Genomic DNA, 21,210 nt, shown 5'->3' with positions numbered 1-21,210 from the left:
GTATGATGCTCAGAATGCACTCTATTGTTGAAACTGGTCGATATATTTTGTAACTACAACAAAACATTCCTTTCTGCCTACCTGCCTGTGTTGTACTTAAATGCTACTCTTCAACTTCAAGAGATTCACAGAGCAGCTTGCGATAAAAAAGCCATCGATATTTTTTAAAGTATTAAAACAGCGGGAGATTAACAAAGTGAGGTAGATGATAAAAAACAAACATAAAGCAGGAGCCCAATTGGATGGAAATCTACAACGCAGCCTTCTTCAGCCTAGTGCTATTTTGTGCATGACTGCCCCCAGCATTCCTGACCTCTGGCCATGCCAGATGGGGCTGATAGAAGTTGAAGTTCAACATTTCCAGAAGCTCCAAGGAGCGAATCTATGCTAGAGACTGTTGTGGCATTATGCAAAACACGTTTACCACCACTGGGGCACGTGCTGATGGACACAGTACTGTCGCCACTGTGCTGACAATGTGATCTTGCGTCACATCCAGAAGCAATTGTCGGGGATGTAGGAATTGGACATGTGGTCTGTGCGGGGAAATGGCGTATTTGAATACAATTAAGTTACGAGCAAATGCAAAGAGGCAAAGCGGCTTGATTTTAAATGGCAGGCCACCCTTCCCCTCTGTGGTGCTGTTCCTTGGGGTAAAGTCTGTGGGATCAGTGTGCCCATTCCCCTCCCCCCAGAAGTGATTCCTGGGAGCAGGTGCACCCCTCTCCCATCCTGACTTTCCCAAGAGTAAAGATCACTGAAGAGACCGTGATTTGCTTCTGAGTAAGTCCCATTGAAGACAATGAGAATCATTTCTGAGCAGGACACAGTTTCGGCCAGTCGTTCCCTACAGAAAAGGGGATCGGGGAGCAGCACTGCATTTGCTCTCTTCTTCACCAGACGAGAGAGAATCCACTGGGGACAGCAAAGGAGGCAGGTGAAGGCTGCCGGGGCCTATTCCCTTCTCAGCATCGCCACCGTTCTCTCAAAGTCGGACAGACCCCTTCCTCTTGCAGCACTGCTCCTCCCCAGCTCCTCGAAATGACCACTCCGCCACCCGGAGCAGTGCCACAATTTTAGCACACCCCAAAATATCTGTGCTCCTGAAAAACTGCAATGTATAAAATGAGTTACATTCTGTACCAAGAAATCCAGGATATAGTGCAGAAATAGGGTGACGGGGTGGATCGGGGTGACCCAGGCATGGCTATGCCAGTAAAAGAGCCTGGGGCAAGTTCCTCACCCCACCACCGGGTTGGGGAAGGCTGACACGAGGCCGTGCTTTAAGGATGGCTAGCGGTGGGGAGGGCCCTCCTGCCCAGGGCTCTCCGTGGGAGAGGGGACAGAAGCTTCGTCCCCACAGTTCTGACTGAGCTCCAGAAGACTTTCCTCTGAATAAACCGGCCTTGGATCTGAGTGAAATGCCCCATGGTTTGAAACCTGTCACTGTGATGTTAGAAAAAGGCCCAAACAGTCATTTTCAAAGCAAGCACAAATGCCAACCGATCCAACTTCACTTTCAATTTACAAATGCAGAAAAGCATGAACCCCTTTTAATGATCGCTTGCGGAAATGATCCAATTTAAAAGCGGTGCAAACACAGGCTGTCCGACTGGCTGACGGGCAGTGCTCTGCATTGCTGGTTCCTTAATAGGTTTCCGTCTCTCCCCGCGGGCCTGTCGTCATCCAGGCGCTGTCCTTGTCCAGTAGAGGGTGCAGTCGAACGCTCGGCGGCCGCCTTCCCCTCCCTGATCCCACCCAGGCATGTTTGCGTCGACAGCTGTGTTTTGTCCCCCTGAACTGACGGCACTTGCGACTCTTGCGGGGAGGGGTGGAAACAACTTCTCTATTTTCCTCCGTGAGTGTCAAGGTGTATTTTGTCAACATCAATTCCTTGTTCAGACTGGAGTCGTTAGGGACAGAACAAGTACTGCTTAAACCCTGCATCGGTGATTAAAGCCGCATACAGGGGCATACTTAATGCCGTCAAGATGGTGAATGGATGGTGGAATAAGGCGTGCTTGTCAGCGACGGGTAATTAGCATGTTGGTATCTCAAACGAGGGAGCTGTGTTGTATAATGCAGAAACGGCACCAAGCAGACTGCATTATTTATCACATCCATCTTTCTCAGACACGGGGATCACCTTTTTAAAAGGACATCATATTGCATATTAAATGAAAAGAGAGATTGCCATACTTTTGTCATCTGCAGATTGGTCAGGACAGGGCGCGAAGAGCCTCTCAAGCAAACTGTGGGTTCCGGAAAAGCCTGGCTTCCTTTGACTTCCTGCACCCCTTCCTGAGTTCTCCAGAGGAACATGTCTGTGTTCCTCGTCCTCTTCTCGGGGTCAGTGCAACTATTTCTGCAGTGGGATGGCCGTTGCCCAAATGGCTTCCCTTGAAGCATGAGTCCTACGGGAACATCCGTCCTCCGTGTTTTCTGCCTGGGCCTGCTGGATCCTGCATAGCCCTTCTGTGCCCTGCAGCTTTTGGGAGACCCGATAAGCATTGTTGTTGCTTGAGCATTACATTTTTATTCTACTCTCCTTCCAAGGGGCCCAATACATGGTCTCCCCCCACGTTATCCTCACAACAGGCTAGGCTGAAAGAGAGAGAGCACCACACTCTGTGAACTGCAGCAGGCAGAGATACGATATCGGCCATCTTAATTATCCATGGAACATGATTCAGAGGAGCACTGAGTGTCGAGTTGTGCTCAAGAGAAGATGCAGAGAGCACACAGGTGCCACTGGTATTCTCTTTACATTATTTTTAGGGTACCTTTCAGAGCATAGTCGTTTCAGGACAACTTCCAAGAGGAGAGCCATATGAAGCAGATGCAATAAACATCTTTTCAATAAACAGCCATAAAAGCAGAAATTGCTGATCAAATCAACAATAACTGAAAATACCAATCAAATTGATAGGTGAAGACACTACAAGAAGACCAGCAAGAACAGTCCGGGCTTTCCTGAAGACCTGCAAAGAAAGGTCCTGATGAACCTCTGATGGAGCGTCACTCCACCAAGAAGGCCCCCTCTCTTGTACGCACCAACCCAACTGCCTTTTACACTGGCCAAGAAGTGAGTGCATTTTTAAGTCATCTGTCAGTTACCTAAGAGTGTAGGCAGGCTGGGAGGAGAGGAGAGGAGAGGAAGCCATCCTTGAAGAAACTTGTGCCCAAGGCATTTAAGGCTTTAAAGCTTAAAAGTACTTTGCACTGGGCTCAGAAAGGCAGCGTCAACCCATTCAGATGATGCAGTATCAGTTTTGTGTGAGCTGCCTGCCTGGCTCATTGATGACTCATTGATGGGATTAGAATGTACATTCAAGAACCGTTCCTGTTGCAATTGCGTATCTACACAAGAGTTCGTTCCTACCAATATGCACAAGAGTACTTTTCTACCAATCCACCCACAAACGAAGAAAGGAAAAGCCTGCAACCCACAGAACTTGGAAAACTCTGGTCCACTGTGGAATCCACAGGTTGTTTTCAGAGAAATCTGGCCTCATTTGAATCTGCTGTGAATTTCTCTGATATCCCTGGTGCCTAATATGGCATATGCACCATGCCAGGCTGATCGAGATGGTTATCACATGATCAGGCGCACCCACAGCGTGCCAGACTCAACCGTTCCATTAGCTCCAGCATCGCTGCCCATGTGGAACCAATTTCCAGTAGTAGCCACCCCACTGTGGGAATGTTATGTTTGAATTAGACCTTTGTGGCCCTAGCACAGCTGTTGGCCCAGAGAAACTATCATAGAAGCTCTTTGTCATTTACCCTTTCCTGCTCTCTCTCTCTCTCTCTCTCTCTCTCTCTCTCTCTCTCTCTCTCTCTCTGTCTCAGAAAGTTTACTAGCTCTCGCCTTCTTTGTCTCACCCTCCCTTTTCAGGGGGGACTTCTCCTACAATATTTCATGTGCTAGTCAACTGCGTTTCTTATTTTAAAAGAAATGCTCCTTGAACATACACATGCGACAGTCATCTTGATGGATTTGTGCCTGGATGTAGCACTGGCCACTTGCAGAATTCGCAGAAGTGTCATCTCGCAAAGTGACCACTCCAAATTAGATTCATTCTAAGTAGCAAGTAATGGATGCCCTCCATAGTTGATATGGGGTTGGATCCAGCTTCCTGGATGTGCCCATGGAATGGATGCCACAGGCAGAATGGCAATTCTCTTCCCCCCTGCAGCTTCCTGTGTGCCTTCCACATCTCTTCCAGGAAGGATTCCAGCGGTCCGGAGCAGATCCGGAGAGTGCACGGGACGGCTGCAGAGAGGAAGAGAGGATATGGAAGCCCCATTCTGCCAGTGGCATCCATTCCATAGGCACAACAAGGAAGTCAGGTACAATCCACTGTGCACATGCTCAGGGGTCACCTGGGTTAGGTTGTGCACCTGTCCCAGATGGACCAACCAAAGGGGTGGTCCCTCTATGCCATATTTTCTTAGGTAAGTCAAAAACACAGAGGGGGTAGCAGGAAAACACATAAGGCGTACCAATATGGAAACTGGCATGGGGTGGACTCCACTTGTGCTAGAATCCTTCACACACAGCACAAAATGGTCTGAAGCACCCCTCTGGGGATGAACAAAGGCTGCTTGTGCTTCACGTGAGCATTCCTGGTAACATTTAGTAAGAGAATAGGTGATATGACATGGGTGTTCTGTGATTTTCCCAATTCTGCCTCCAGAATCATATTTCCTGTGCTGTATGTAGATTGTAAATATGCAAAACAAACAAACAGTCAACCAACCAAACAAAAACAATAGAGGAAGTTACTGGAGTACATTGGATTACTGCAATGCACTCTATGTGGGGCTGCCCTTGAAAATGGTCCGGATACTGCAACTGGTACAGAACAGAGCTGCCAGGCTACTGACGGGGACTGGCCGTTACTCTCACATAATGCTGGTCCTCTGCCAGCTCCACTGGCTTCCAGTTGAAGTCCGGGCCCAATTCAAGGTGCTGGTTTTGCCCTATAAAGCCCTAAACAGGATACCTGAAGGAACGTCTCCTTCCTTATATGCCCTCACGCCCCTTAAGATCTATGGGAGAAGCCCTGCTCTGGGAACCCTCTCTAAGAGAAGTAAAAAGGTAATCAACTCGGAGTAGGGCCTTCTCTGCTGTGGCGGCCAGACTCTGGAATGTGCTTCCCACAGAGGTATGCCTGGCGCCAAGTTTATACTCTTCGGCGCCAGGCCAAAACCTTTTTAGTTAAACAGTATTTTAAACTTTAATAGTTTTTAAGTTTAGTCACTCTGTTTTTTTTGCGATTTATTGTTTTGTTCTGTTTTATTATTTATTGAAATTGTTGTTTTATTTGTCTTTTTAAATATCGTAAGCTGTCCTGAGATCTTGTATAATAGGACAGCATACAAAAGCTTTTATTTATTTATTTATTTATTTATTTATTTATTTATTTATTTATTTATTTAAAAATTTCTATGCCGCCCCATTCGCCGAAGCCTCGGGGCGGCTTACAAAACATCAGTTAAAATATAAAACACTAAAAATATAAAACACATTAACATTATAAAATAAAATAAGTCGCCCTGGCCAAAGAATTAAGCAAATAATATTAGCAATTAAAATGATGTTTGAATAAAAAGGGAAATAAATAAATAAATAAATAAATAAATAAATAAATGTATGTTACTGGGCCAGACAAAAGCTTTTAATAAATAAATAAATAAATGTACGTTACTGGGCCAAACAAGAAAAGAAAGAAACAGACATCACAGTTGTCATGTAACATAGACCTTTGGAATTATGATGCGTCTTGCTTGTAAAATGAGTCACGAGCAGGGTTCATACTGAAGCAGGAGATAGCCATGATGATGCAAATGCCTTGCAAAGGTTTGTCTCAGAGGAGTCTGCTTAATATCAAGAAATTGTTACAAAAATCCTTAGCTTTTAAACCTGAAGTCTTCTTCTTAGGCGTTATACCTGTTGATATTAGTAAACAAGAAATGTACTTGATTCTACATGTAATTACTGCAGCGAGGATTGCATTTGCCCAACACTGGAAAAGTGAAGAACCACCCACCGATGAACTGATCCTAAAAAAGATCTTGGGCTGTGCAGAAATGGACAGACTGACTTTGCCATTGAAGGAGAAAGAAGATACTGATTTCTATCAAACTTGGGACAATTTTTATTATTGGCTAGAGAAACGGGACTTCGTATAGATTTAAATATGTTTTAAGTTATCATAAATAGAAAAAATGTGGGGGCTGACCCAGCAGGTCCGATGTTTCTGATGATTGATGTTGTTTTTAGTTTTTCTTTGTATTAGGGTTATTTTGAATAAAACTTATTATAAAAAAGAAAAAAGAAATTGTCCAAGACCTCTGTTCCATGGCAAAAACCTTCAGAAGGGTAGCTAGGATAGTTTCTTGCAGCAAAGCGCTGAAAAAATCTTATAGGACCTTCAGGACTAACCTCTTTACTAATGCATTTGTGAATCTTTAAGGTGCTGCAGGACTCAATGTTTTTCCATCCCATGTTGTAAGAATTAAAAAAAAACAAGCCTAGGGGGAGAGATACAATGGAGAAAAAAACAGATGCTTCACACAAACGAATGGACTGGATCCAGGATCAGCCGTCTGTGTGAGGAAGAAGGGGCCTTCACCTGACTATGGAGGGTTCTCCCTTCCCCTATACCACAGCTCAGCCCCTTCCTCGGAGTCTTCTGGTACTCTGTGTAGCATTTTCAGGGGGCTGGAGGGGCTGCTCTGGGAAGCAGAGGATGGGAAGCCCGCTTCTGCCAGTTTGGCTGCTCCAGCTTAAATTGGCATCTGCCCCATTGACGCCACAGGAACGACTCCGTGCTTCTGCCCCATCATGCATGTATTTGAAAATGGCCTTTGCTGCTGGAACATGGACTGGGTAGTCACTTTTTTCCCTGCAAGATGAGATGTACTGGTGTGAAAGGGAGGCAAGGCACCACTCATTCAGCTCTGCTTCAAGGGCTCATATATCCCTCCCGTTTAGCTGTGCTCTGTTCAGCAGTATTAAAGAGTCATTGGCGGATGGCCTCCACCTGCTGCCTGGCTCCCTTTCCAAGGCACCCTGCTAGCAACCAGCTGCCCGACTTCATATCAGAGACCTCAGGGCAAGGTTATATCCTTCATTACTGCAGCAGATGTGGCCCAGCCTCCTCCTCCTCCTCCTCCTCCTCCTCCTCTTACGCCACACCAGTCCTCAGTTCAGCCATTCCTACCCTAGTCCAGCGATGGCTCCCAATCTGGCGGCTGTGCGCTTTGGGAGGAACGAGGCAGGCGGGGTGGGAAGGCTTGTCGCTGGACTCCGCTTATTTTGCTGGCGTAGTGGGCAGAGACCGCCGCATTCCTGAAGGTGCCCTGCATCCCTGTTTAAGAATAGGGTTAACCTTTTGCTCAGCATCCTTCCTCGCATTAATGCTGAAACGAGAAAGCGCTTGCTGATCCCCTCAGGAGGACCCGTAACGAGGCTGCGCACTCGCTGCGAGCTGCGTGGGAGCAGGGAAAGGCAGCGCTTTGCTCGGCGCGAAGAGTGGCAGTGGAACCCCCGCCCCTCGTCTCAGGTACATCCGCAGGCCTGCCTGAGTGTGCGGGGGGGGGGGGGCCCGGATTTAATAAAGGGGGAAAACATCCCGTTAAGTACCCCCGGGGGCGGGGAGGCGCAATGCCCCCCCCCCCCCTTGCCCTGGCTCAGCCTTTTGCATATCCGGTGCTACATTGCTGTGTGGCAATATGTGCAAGGGGGCAGAGCCATACCCTCCGCTCAGCCCCCAGTGCCCCCGACACGCTGCATGAGCAGGAGCCCTGCAGGTGCAGAGAGGCCCCTTTCAGGCTGCCCCACTCAGCAAAGGGAGGGGACGGGCATGAGGGGGCAAGACCAAGCTGCTGACATGCTTCCTTCGACCTCACACCAGCCAGTGTCTGGGTCAGGTGCCTGTTTATATCAGGTGTGGGTGATTTGGCGCCTCCAGATGCGAGGATCCGTCAGCCCTGGCCGTGTTGGCTACGGCAGAGGGGTGTTGCCAGCTAAAACATCTGGAGGGGCACAAACGGCCCACACTGATCGTTATCCAGAAGCCGTGGATGGGTCAGTTAGGAGCCTGTGCTTGGAGAGACGCACTGGGCACTTGGAGAGGTTTAAGAGCAGCCTTGTGGCCGTTAATCCACCATGGGAATTCACTCCCTTTCCCAGCTTGCTTCTCAGATTCCGGCACAATGGGCCACCGGCAGGAGCCTGACGTGCCCTGAGCCCAGGAAGATGCGTGCATGTGGCGGGATGGCGGGCCTGCCCCCTGCAGCAGAACGGCGTGGCAGCGCTTTCATCCTTCCCCAGGGAGACGTGATGTGATGAATTGTGGGCCTCGTGGAGCGCATGAGCGGCGAGGAGCACGCTGCCTGGCTTGTTTCACTAATGATCTCCTCACACGCAGAGCGAGATCAGAGAATCCATGCTTCCTGGGCAGTCTAGCGAATCTGAGGCATGGAGGCAACAATCCCCAACTTCCTCTTCCTTCTTTTCAGGAAAATGTGTGCTGCCTCAGATGTTGCCAGGCCCCATTAAACAACCTAATTAATCTAAACTTTAGATGTTAGGGCAACTGACACCTTGCATGCTCGCTCCCTCTCCAGCAAGTTCAGAGCACCAACCATGCCCTGTATTTTGCAGAGCTTACGGAAGGCAGTTTCAGCAGCAATCAGGGGCCTGGCTATAAGCAGCCTCGCATTCACTTAACACGGCCCTGCAGATCAATGGACTGGCTCTCTCAAGTGCTGCCTCCAGCTGATCCAGGCACATGTTTTTGCTCCCAAGCTCTGCCAGTCTTGGCCGTCGATTCAGTTGAAATGTATTGCAAAAGGGGGATATGGCACAAGGAATATGGTGGGAACTATCATCTGTTTCCTGTATAATCTGGGTGAGGGGAAGGAAATAGGCAAGAACAGGAGCTGGTCTTCAGGTGGGCTTCCCAAAGGCATCTGAAAGAAGGAGGGGACTGGACTGGACAGATTTTTGCTACAATCCACCAGGTTTTTTTGATATTCTCATGGCATCTCGGAAAAGAATCCAGGAGCAGGTCAAGTTTGCCAGGCAAAGTGGTCAGGTAGAAATGTCCTGCCAAGGGGCTAAGTGAGTCTCCTCAATCTGGTACCCTCCAATGTTTTGGACTTCAGTTTCCTTCAGCTCCAGGCGGTATGATCAATAGTCAAATTGCTGGTATTTTATAGGCCCAAATACCTGGAGAGCGCCAGGCTGGGAAAGGCTGGGCTAGGCAAATTCACAATCCGCTAGATGAGTGGATATCAGTTTGATATAAGAAACATGAACATATTAGAACAAATATGTTGCTGCATTTTGATATATCAGCTTTAGACAAGAATGCAGCTACAAATAAATAGCAAGAAAACCCCTTGAGAGATGTCCCTTGAGATCAGCGGCAGAGGCCCTTCTCCGGGAGCCCTCTGTGAAAGATATTAGGAGGGTGAGTACCCGGAGGAGGGCTTTCTCTGCGGTGGCGCCCAACTTATGGAACGCGCCCCCCAGAGAGGTCCGCCTGGTGCCGCTGTTATTTGTTTTTCGGCGCCAGGCCAAGACCTTTTTATTTAAGCGTTAATTGCTAATGTTATTTATTGATTTCATTGATTTTGAAATTTCTCCAGGATGTCTCCACTTTTTTACGCATTTGTATATGGAATTTATTTAGGATTGGAAGTTGCCCCGAGGCTTATGCGAAGGGGGCGGCATATAAGTTGTCTAAATAAATAAATAATAAAACAAATACGGTAAAGGGGAAACTCAGGAACAGGGGAGGTTATGGGCCGGAGATTCGCTCCCAGCTTGGTAAACCCTCCATTGAGGTTCACGATTTCCACCGGGATCATTTTCTTTCCCCTTTTTAAAGTAAGGGCCAGTGAATAGGCACACAGGCATAGGTGCCATGCGCACTCGCAGGCTTAACAACAGCTTTGCAAGGGTAGAGGAATGTGTGGCTTTCAAGCAGCAGCTCTTCCACACATGGTTTTCAGGCAATTTTCAAGCATATCAATGCACAAATAAATCAATTATGTATCAGAGGATGGAAGGGCGCAATCCTCTGCTGCCGTTTCTGAACATGTATCACAAAAGGCATTTTGCAAAAGTCGGTGCCACTGCCGGTACTGAGCTGCTCACGTTCCCAGGGCAAAGCAAGGCACTGGGGTGGGGGCAGAGGCGAGTGCGGGGCATGGCCTTGAGTGTAGCACATCACCGCCCGCCTGCGGCACGTGTGTTCTGGGATGCGTCTCGAAGGGCCGCCTGCTGCAACCTCGGCATCTTAAGAGTCGATGTGAGTTCAGAATGGGGGAAATGAAAATCCGCCCCCCCCCCGCCACCATCACCACCATCATGGTCAGGTTCTGTTCCTTTCAAAGCTGCTTTGGAGGGTCCAGTTGGTCCTGTGACGACATTCTGGGCCGTGAGCTCACTCAGTTCTGCCACACCTTTAAAGTACAAGCACAGGCTATTTTTAGCATGGTGGTCTCTTATATCCCTCCTGTTTGGGGGCCTAATTTAGAATGCACACGCAGTTTGGTCCAGATCATGCTGGTGGGAGAGGGTTGGTGTTGTGATCCAACACAGCTGGAGTGCAACAGGTTGGAAAAGGCTGGTTCAAGGTAACCTGCCTCTCTTTCATCACTGGTTCAGCTTGGAGGCGGGTCTGCAGATGTAAGTCCATGCTAAGGACTGACTGCATTGCCATAGGCTGAAGTGGGAAGGGAAGGAAGGCATGGATACATGGATGGAAGGGTATGTAGCATGGCAGGGGGGTTTCCTGCCTTTCCCCTCCTTTGGCAGCTGCTGAAAACATGCTCCTGGGGAGGACCCTTAGAAATGACCCAGGATATGGTGGAAAGGGCTGAAGATGGAGGACAGAAGTCCTCCCCTCCCTATGTAAATGGAAGAACAACCCTGAATTCAAGCCATAATCTTCATCCTTGGTCAAGACTAACCGCATGGTCTCCAAGCAGTATCTGCAATCTGTTACCAGGAACCCAGCAGAAAGAAAATGTGTGTGCTTGCTTGAAGCATCCACATAACACCTTTCCTCCAGGACCAAGGCAGCTCGCAGAAACCGCAAACTGAGATGTTGTCCCTGGTGCAACCTCTTGTGCAGTTCGTAGAACAAGGGGAGCAAACAGGAGTTTTAAAGGGTTTTGTAAAAAGCCTGCCTGTTAGGGGCAATGAGCACATCCTTCCCAGGTGAGGGAGGCCATTCCTTGCTTTGGTCTCTGCATGGAGTGGTCGAAAGCCCACTCTCTCCCCCTGCACCCTCCCAAATTACCTCAGCAATGCACAAGCACGTGGGTTGCAAAACAGACAGGCGAAGAGGGTAGATTAATGGGCTGGCCTTTAACCTTAAACCTATTGAAAACCACCAGGGAAATGTATTTCTCCATCAGCACAAACCAAAAAACACAGGCAAAAATAATTTGGTACTAAAGACAATTCTGACAGGAAACCTAATTTGTCCCCTGGGGCTATGAGAAGTAACTGGCCGGCTAATGCCCCATGTCAGCGAACCCACTAGAAACAGAGAGCAGGACCGGGGCCTTAATCAGCGCAGCAGCAGTTTCAGGAGCACGGCGGCCGAGGAGCTCCCCTCGCCAACGCCGCCGTGGGGTTGGGAAGCAGCGCTCGGGGTGCTCGAAGGCCCAGCACCTCAGAACGGCAGAGCCAACTTGGAGGACCACCTAGTCCAGCAATTCGTGGCCAAGTGTGGCTCCTGGGGGTGGCTGCAAGGATGCAAAACGGTAACGGTGTGCCCCGTTTGCCACCAGCCCCAGGATTCGGAGAGTCCTCTCAGTGTGCAGTCGATCTGTGTAGGGCCTGTGACTACTTGGCTGCAGAGTCTAACCATTTGCAAACCTCTCTCAGCTGAGGATGGGCAAGAATTATTTATTTGTTTGTTTCTGACAACTTGCCAGAATTCACTATTGTTTCCATAAAAGATGGGGAAAGAACTTGAGAGGTGCGCTCTGTGTGTGTGTGTGTGTGTGTGTTTAATGGATGTAAGAGAAAATAAAATTGACGGGGTGGTCCATCCAGACCCAGGGCTTGGATTGCTTTGCTCTTAAAAGTCTGGGTTAGGATCCCTGTGGATTTAACTATGCTTGTGGCGCTGCTTTACTGTTGCCCCCTCTCTTTTGCGACTGGCTCCTTACCTTTAATGCAATATACAGCAGCCAGATGTCACATGTCTGTCCTCACATTGCAGTCACTTGCACTACTCAATTTGCCCAGCACAGGAGGAAATAATTTCATTCAGCTCATGTTCTGGAAGATTTGTTTTTTTGTTTGTTTTTTTACAAAAAATACCAGTTTCTTCATATACAGAATGGGAAATACATGAGATTTTAAACATTCAAATGCAGGATACAGCAAAACAGAGAAAGTTATCCATTCCTCCTTTCACCTATGCAACAAACTCCTTTGAAGACATGGTGCAGGACTAAAACAGACATACTCCTATTCCATCCCTGTGGCTAAACAGAGTTAAAAGTTTAAGTTGCTTTCCCAAGTCCAGGACATTCTTCAAACACCTGATATGACTGCTCACTGAAGTCACAATTATATGATCTTTAGACTTTATTCTGAAGAGGAACAAACATTGTTCTGTCTAAGGACGCACAGGCTTACACCCTTTATGGATGAAGATTGCAGTGCAGATTATCATTTTATTGGCCCTGTGATCCTAGTAGTATTTGTTGTATAGTGGTGAATACTGTGCCTTACACCAGCATGATCAGACCGATATCCTTGGCATCCACCAGAAAGGTCATTGTCCTCTATTCACTGGCATTCTCTTACTGAATAAACCACACTGCCAAGTTTGAATGCCTGCCAGAGCACTGAGCAAATCTCTGGAAAATAATGTGCAGCACCAGTCCCCTGTGCCTGTAAAACTCCAGGCAACCTTGTCTCTACTGTATTGAGGCAAAGGGAGCATGAACATCAAGACCACTAAATCCTGAATCCAGCCATCCCCAAGCGGATGCCTACCAGATATTTTGGACTTCTACTTCCATCAACCCAAACCAGTGTGGCTACAAGTTCAACATGGGGAGGCGTCATTTGAAACATCTGGAGCAAGAAGGCACCCTTAATTCAACCTTAAATGGAAATCCAGAGTTGGAAGAACAGCAGCTAATATTTTCAATCACTACAGCCACCTTATACACAAAGGGCACGCCATGGATAGAGAAAGACCTGTTGTTTGTTCACAGCACATTCTCAGGACAATAGGCCGACCCAGAAATCGCATAATGGCCACCTCCAGTTAAGGGCATGTCTAGTGAGCGCCTGACCACTGAAGCACCCAACTGGGAGTGCAGCTGTTCTTCGTGGTACTTCTTTGGCGGGTCCCCAACATTTCATGATGCACGGTACCTGTGTGCACTGTCAGACTCAGATGCAGTGTCCCATGATACGCACCTTATGCCAGAGCAGGCTGGCCATATCCTAACACCCCTGGATTGGTCACAGCACCTTCCCTGATGCCAGGGCTGTGTGACTTGTGGCCCTCCTGATGCTCTGATGAATTAGTCCCATGACCCCGCCACCATTGGCCATGTTGGCTAAGGCTGATGGATGGAGGTTGTAGGGTAAAATATCTGGTAGGCCACAGGTTGTCCTACCTGCCTTATAGTCAACTCTCCCTGGAAAAATATCTCTGTTCACTGTTAGTCTTGTGCAAATGCTTAATATAGGATCCAGCATGTGATCCTCAGTTGCTTAAAGGAGGTAGGTCTGTCTTTGCATTGTTTTGCTAGTCGTAATTCCATGGAGTGGGGAAGGATGGAAACAACTGAGTTCACACACAGTTGTAGAAACTTCTCAATGGTGGGCCAGAGGGGCCTGAGGAGGAACTGCTGACTCACCTGGTGGCGATGTCACAGAAATCCTCCAGTGGGTATTAAGACACCATTGCAGTCATCTTCCTCACTCCCCCCAGCACAGAAATGTCATCGCTTTCCTTGCACCAGGAGATGACATAAAGCACCGGCAGCTGCACCTTAGTTGCAGCTAAATGCCTTGTGCTTCAACGCTCCAGACGAGAACCGTTCCAAGTGTGGATCACCCCTTACCAAAATAACAAGAATGCAGACCTTGCTCTGATGTCCCACGGTTATGCTGATGCTTGAAAATTCAGCTAAGGTGAACTTCCGGAAGGCAGGTAAGACACCCGGTAGTCCTGACTTCAGTGCAGAGAGATCTGGGGCTGGGACTCCCTCAGGCTACCATCCCACCTGCAGGCGTCTTTTAATCAACCGAGGCCAGGGCCACGTGAGCTGGCGAAGCTGGGAAGCCTTTGCTGCGCTTGTCCTAATGAGAGCAACTCGACGAGATGGACAAGCTGTAGCAGAGCAACCTCCTCCTAAGCCCATCCTGGACTGGATTCAACCTTTGATGTGAAGGGAAAGGCAAAAGGAGCCATGGCTCAGTGAGCCGTCCTGTCCCCTCTGCAAATATTTATGCGCTAAGCTTTCCCACTTAAAAGCCTAATTGGAGTGTAGTGGAGCTCAGTACACTTGAAGGTAGCCTAATGGAGACATTGCAGTGCTATTAGCACAGATGGTTGTCATATGTATGCAAATGAGGAGTAAATTGAATTTGGTGTCCCCTCTCACCAGCTGTCCTATCAGCGCTGGCTTGTGCAGCAGCGGCAAGTCACAGCCATCGTGCCGCTAATCCTTCAGTGCAGATTCATTACTACTAGTGCATTAATCATCACTAGTACAAAGGAAAAGGAGTCCTTTCTTTCATGTGCAGCCACTTTGGCGGAAGTTGTCCGGCCCTCTGCAAAGGAAGCTGCAGCTTCATTAGGGGAAGAGAGCGGGTGGGTGGGGGACGACGACGACAATGTGGCTGTTTGGACACAGCTGTCCGGTGCTCCGGCGTTAGTCCAAAGGGCAAGGTTGTGCAGAGCTGCTGGTGGTTGGCTTGGGGGGCGAGCCCGGGCCCTTTCATGGCCACGCATTGAACCAGCCCAGCAACGCCACTGCCTTTCACAAGTCCAGTGAGACACGGTGGGACACCAGGCAGCAGAGCTTCACTCAGGGGTCCCTTGGGATCCCGGCCCCCTCAATCCATATCACTATCTGTTGCAAAATTGTCTTGGCTTTAATGAGAACAAGAACAATGCCTTACTGTAAACAACTGGAGCTAATATATCCTCATTACTAAAAGATGCGAGGGGGAAGGAACCCATTATGGTAGTATCCATCATTTAGCTACAGGCAACTAAGTCAGCAACATGGGGCATGGTAGACAAAATCCGATCTCAGGACTAAGGCTTTTATTTTTATTCATGAGGAGGAGGAGGAGGAGGAGGAGGAGGAGGAGGAGGAGGAGGAGGACAGCAACAACAAGGGTGGCATTCAAAAGTCCAAAACGCTTGCATACCTTGCCAGGTATAAAGGGCAAGGGCAGAGACGGAAGTAATGAACGGCATACAAATTTTATAAATAAATAAATACATAAACAGTGTTCCTTTAAAAGAGAGGCCACTGGTGTTTCTGAGATGGATTGGTCTCCACTGGTGTAGACATGCTCTGAAAATTGTCTGCTTCAGCTTACATGTACTTTGTACTCAAAGGTGCATGCGAAGTGAAGGTGCAACTGGCCTGAAGTTCAACTGGTATTTCAATTACTTATTTTCCAACCTGTGTTTTATGAATGATCTGTAAATTATCACCCTCCCCGAAAAACAAAACAAAACAAAACAAAACAAAACAAAACAAAACAAAACAACCTGCCATCATATTGCAGAGCTAACAAATGCCCTGTTACTTCTTGATTGGATTATTGCAATGCACTAATGGGGCCCCTTTGAAGAGTGTTTGGAGAATGTAATTGTTGCATAAATCTGGTGGGAAGTTGCTTAGGGATGATCTTGGACCTATCTTCCAAGGGCTGTACCCATTAGCAATTTATTTCCTGACAGAATTCAACATTTTGGTGGCGATGATCTTGAAAGCCCTAATTCCATGAAATATTGGGGTTTGTCACCTCCCAAACTACAAAGTCTGCTGGAGAGACCCTTCTTCCGTGCCTCAACAGTGGTGGAGATATGGTTGATTGCGGATGCAAGAGAAAGGTGCTTATCTCTGGACACACCTCATCTTTGGAACTCCTTGCTCAAGAAAGCTCATTCCCTTAGGAAGTTACACTAAATGGCAAAAACATTCTTGGCTAGGTAGGCATTTCTTTTACCTGATGGATAAGCCCTTTCCAATGTCTGCTCTGTCTGATATATTCATCCGTGTTTATTACATTATTCTCTTGGTCTCTCCGAATTCTATTTTTTCTTACTGTTTTTCATAATTATTAGTAGTGTGTAAGAACCTTAAAGGCAAAATATATTTTTACATAGATATTTAAATCCAAGGATTGATCCATGTCCAAGGCATTGTTGTTTCAAGAGAGTATCTCAGCAGCTTTGCCGAATCTACCTCTCATGTTTGCAATTCACCTTTTCAAGTGTGAGATAGTATATAGCCTCCTCTTTAGCCATAGTTTTAAAACACATATTTCTCTACTTCCATATTTTAGAAAGCTGACCTCTCATAAGGTTTGCCATTTGTTACATTGGTCACTGGCTGGAGCTCAGCTGGAATTATTTCTGATCCCGTAAAGGTTTGGATTGTTGCATCTTAGCCAAACAAAATGGAAGTTTCACTGATATTCAGGGAGGGTGGCCTTGAGTCTTCTTCTGCAGGAGGGCAAGGAGGGGTTGGTCCTCTTTGAAGGGCTGTTCAGTCCAACTCTGGTGGAATCATAAAGACACAAGAACTGGGCCTGGGAACAGCTGGGCACAAAAGTCACCTATATTGCTATTTAGATGAGAATTAATTGTTTCTAAAATTGCCTCTTTACCTACAAAGTAGCACATGCAGATTTTATGCATGTTCCTGCCCTCTTTTGTCCTCTCTTTGGTGATTTATAAGTGGTCACCTTATGCTTCTTGGAGAAGACTCCTGTGAGTCCCTTGGACTGCAAGGCGATCAAACCGGTCAGTCCTGGAGGAGACCAACCCTGACTGCTCTTTAGAAGGCCAGATACTTAAGATGAAACTCAAATATTTTGACCACCTAATGAGAAGGAAGGACTCCCTGGAGAAGAGCCTAATGCTGGGAACAATAGATGGCAAAAGAAGAAGGGGACGGTAGAGGATGAGGTGGCTGGAAGGAGTCACTGAAGCAGTCGGCGTGAGCTTGGGTGGACTCTGGGGGATGGTGGAGGACAGGAAGGCCTGGAGGAATGTTGGCCATGGGATCGCGATGGGTTGGACATGACTTTGCGACTAACAACAACAACAACCTTATGCTCAAGGCCTTGTGCGATGAAGATACTTCTTTGGGTGCAGTTGCGCAAAGGTCTGCCAGAAGGAATGGGAGAATACAAAAAGATCAGCTGCGAACCTGAGGGAGGGATGGCAACAACCGTTTCACACTGCAGCAGAGGAAGCCTTTCCAAGTTGGCAGTGGGACAAGTTGCATAGGAAAGGTTTGCTTTGTGCCATTTCTTTTCAGAGCAAGGGCTGAATGGATACCGTTCAAGGAGGGATTGCATTCAAGAAATGGTGCAGCTGCAGAGAGTCACAGACAGGGAGAAGAAACGACACAGGCAGCGTGATTTTTGTCACCTTCGTAGAACCAGCATGTGACAATCTGACCCTGCTGAAAGTTGTTCTGCTGCACTGCTCTGGGAAGTGCAGAAACTTGTGCTGTGGGGCTGGGAAACCTCCCCACCCATCAGGGGCACATGGTGTCGGGAGGGCACCATGACAGTGGACAGCAGCAGAAGAGCTGTAGAAACACACACACTTTTGCTGAGTGGGAAGTTTGTCTGTCCAGCTGCAGTGCTCAAAATGCCTCCCTGGCCCAAAGAGAAGGCAGTGTTTGAGGAAGTCTCAATCAAAATACTAAAGTCACCTTGTGTTGTTCCATGTATTATTATTATTATAATTATTATTATTATAACATTTCTATGCCGCCCCTTGCCGAAGCCTCGGGGCAGCTTACAACACAATAAGATACATTGACATACAATAGAACATAATAAATTACCACTAAATACAAAAATACAAAAAATACACTGAGATACAATAATATAAAATTAAAATTAACAGTATAAAATAAGTAAATAAAGAATATAGGAGGAGAAAAGAGAAGGAAGAAGAAGGTGCCCTGGCCAGATCATATATTTTAACAATTAAAATGATGTTTAAATAAAAAGGTTTTACCTGGCGCCGAAAAACCAGTAATGACGGTGCCAGGCAGACCTCTTTGGGGAGTGAATTCCATAGGTTGGGCGCCACCGCAGAGAAAGCCCTCCTCCGAGTACTTTCTCTCCTAATTTCTTTCATGGAGGGTTCCCGGAGAAGGGACTCTCCCGCAGATCTCAAGGGGCGGTCGGGCATATACGGATGTAAGCGCTCGTTCAGGTAGCCAGGACCCAAGCTGTTTAGGGCTTTATAGGTCATGACCAACACCTTGAATTGGGCCCGGGCTTCAATGGGAAGCCAGTGAAGCTGATGGAGGACTGGAGTCATGTGAGCATAACGCCCCGTCCCCGTCAGCAACCTGGCAGCTCTATTTTGCACCAATTGAAGTGTTCGGACTGTCTTCAGGGGAAGCCCCACGTAAAGCGCGTTACAGAAGTCTAGGCGGGAAGTCACCAGCGCGTGTGTCACCGTCGCCAGGCAGTCGTACTCCAGGTAGGGGCGCAGCTGATTAATCAGCCGAAGCTGAAGGAAGGCGTTCCTCGCTACCGCTGTCACCTGAGCTTCCAAAGAAAGCTCCGGGTCGAGGAGTACTCCTAAGCTGCGGACCTTATCCCTAAGAGGGAGTGTTGCACCATTCAGGACCAGGTCAAATCCACCCTCTCCGAAACCCGATCCGCCAACCAACAGGACCTCCGTCTTGTCTGGGTTGAGTTTCAGTTTATTGGCCCTCATCCATTCCCTTACCTCGGCCAAGCACCGGTTCAGCACAGCCACTGCCTCACCTGGATTAGTGGAGAATGAGAGGTAAAGCTGGGTATCATCAGCGTATTGATGATTCCGCAGCCCACACCTCCTGATGACCTCTCCCAGCGGTTTCATATAGATGTTAAATAGCAGAGGGGATAGAATGGAGCCCTGTGGTACCCCATGGCATAGCTGCCATGACGTAGAGACATGGTCCCCCAGCACTACCTTCTGGAATCGACCGTCGAGATAGGAGCGGAACCACTGCAAAGCAGTGCCTCCAACCCCCAATCCTGCAAGTCTATCCAGAAGGATACCGTGGTCGATGGTATCGAAAGCCGCCGAGAGGTCCAGAAGAACCAAAAGGGATGTACTCCCCCTGTCCTTCTCCCTGCACAGGTCGTCGTACAGGGCGACCAAGGCAGATTCAGTACTGTACCCGGGTCTGAAGCTGGACTGAAAAGGATCCAGATAATCAGTTTCATCCAAGAGTGCTTGGAGTTGTCCCGCCACCACTCGCTCCAACACCTTGCCCAGAAACGGGATGTTGGCCACAGGTCTATAGTTAGTGGCCATCTCTGGATCCAGTGACGCTTTCTTCAGGACCGGTCGTATTACCGCCTCCTTTAAAGGGGCAGGCACTCGACCCTCCCTCAGAGAAGCGTTAACCACTTCCAAGATCCAGATCCCAATCCCATGCTTGGAGTTATTTATTAACCAAGACGGGCAAGGATCCAATAGGCAAGTGGTGGGACGTACTCGTCCAAGCACCTTGTCCACATCATCGGGCCGCAATAATTGAAATTCCTTCAATAATTTTGGACCAGACGGTAGCATTGGCATCTCCCCAGAGACCTCTGATTCATTAGTGGAGTCCAGCTCGTGATGAATCTGAGCAATTTTCTCCCTGAAATGCCTGGCAAAGTTGTCACAGAGGGCCTTTGAGGGTGGCATCGGATCTTCCTTAGGACCCGGGCGAACCAGGCCTTGTACCACTCAAAAAAGCTCCGCCGGACGGCATTGTGAGGAGGCAATGGAAGCGGAAAAAAACTTCTTTTTCGCCGCCTTCACCGCCACAGCATAGGCCCGATAGTGGGCTCTCAAGTGTGTTCGGTCAGATTCATCCCGTGATTTCCTCCACCTACGCTCTAGCTGTCTCCCAACCCACTTCATCGCCTGCAATTCATGTGTATACCAAGGGGAAGAGCGGACTCTGCCCGGTGGGAGAGGACGCTTGGGAGCAATCATGTCCACAGCCCTGGTCATCTCTCCGTTCCACAGTTCGACCAGAGCCTCGACAGGAGCTCCAGTCTTGTCAATGTAGTCAATGTTAACACATGAACTAGAGATAATTCCATGTTTTGAGGAATGTTGGTGTTTTAAATCTGGCTTCCTCTTAAAAATAAAAACAAATTAGAGTGTCTTGCAGAACCTCTGAAGCTGCTTCATCAAAAGTAGACCAGTGGTTTAAAAGGTACCTTATTCCATGGGGATAATCAGATTAACAGTGCAATGCTATGCATGTCTGATCACAACTGAGCCCTTTGGGGTTTAATGAGTCTCATTCCCAGCTAACATGCTAATGAATCAGTGAAAAATTTTGGAAGAACCCTGTTGGCCAGTGCATAAAAGCACACGTTCATTTTCTGGATCACATTCATGATGTTCTGATTCTATCTTTGTTTCTCCACAGCACTGATGCATACGGAAGGGAAAATGCACAAGCTGTGGCTTGCTCCATTAAAGAGACAAACTGCTTTTTGTGATTATAAACCTAGCCTCATGCCGTGGCTAATCTCATCCTAGCTACTGTGCACTGAGCCAAACCACCCTCTCAGCCCCTCCCATCAGCAGGACAACTGGCCAAATGTATAGGGGTGTGCTGAGGGATGCTGATGCTGTGAGAAGCAGCTGTTCTTTCATTCCAGTTTAAGCTCTAGACTGAAAAGTGGGCAGCTTTTTCCACAGCATCATGAAAGTGTCAAGGATCAGCTGACTTGCCCATATCTGTCTTTGGTTTTCTGTCTTTTGAACTCTGGAAAGTACTTTCAGGACCAAATGACTACTACTGGAACTAGCCTCCTCCAAAGCCATCCCAAACATGACCATTAGAGATGAACTAAATGATCCAATAGACAACAGGGCCTGATGGAGATGGTGGTGGTGGTGGTGGTGACAGTTGCTGCTGCTGCTG

The sequence above is a fragment of the Varanus komodoensis genome, unplaced genomic scaffold (genome assembly GCF_004798865.1).
Source record: "Varanus komodoensis strain SLA01 unplaced genomic scaffold, ASM479886v1 scaffold7_1, whole genome shotgun sequence".
NCBI lineage: Eukaryota > Metazoa > Chordata > Lepidosauria > Squamata > Varanidae > Varanus > Varanus komodoensis.
The sequence above is the reverse complement of the archived record's forward strand: the minus strand, read 5'-3'. Positions refer to the sequence as shown.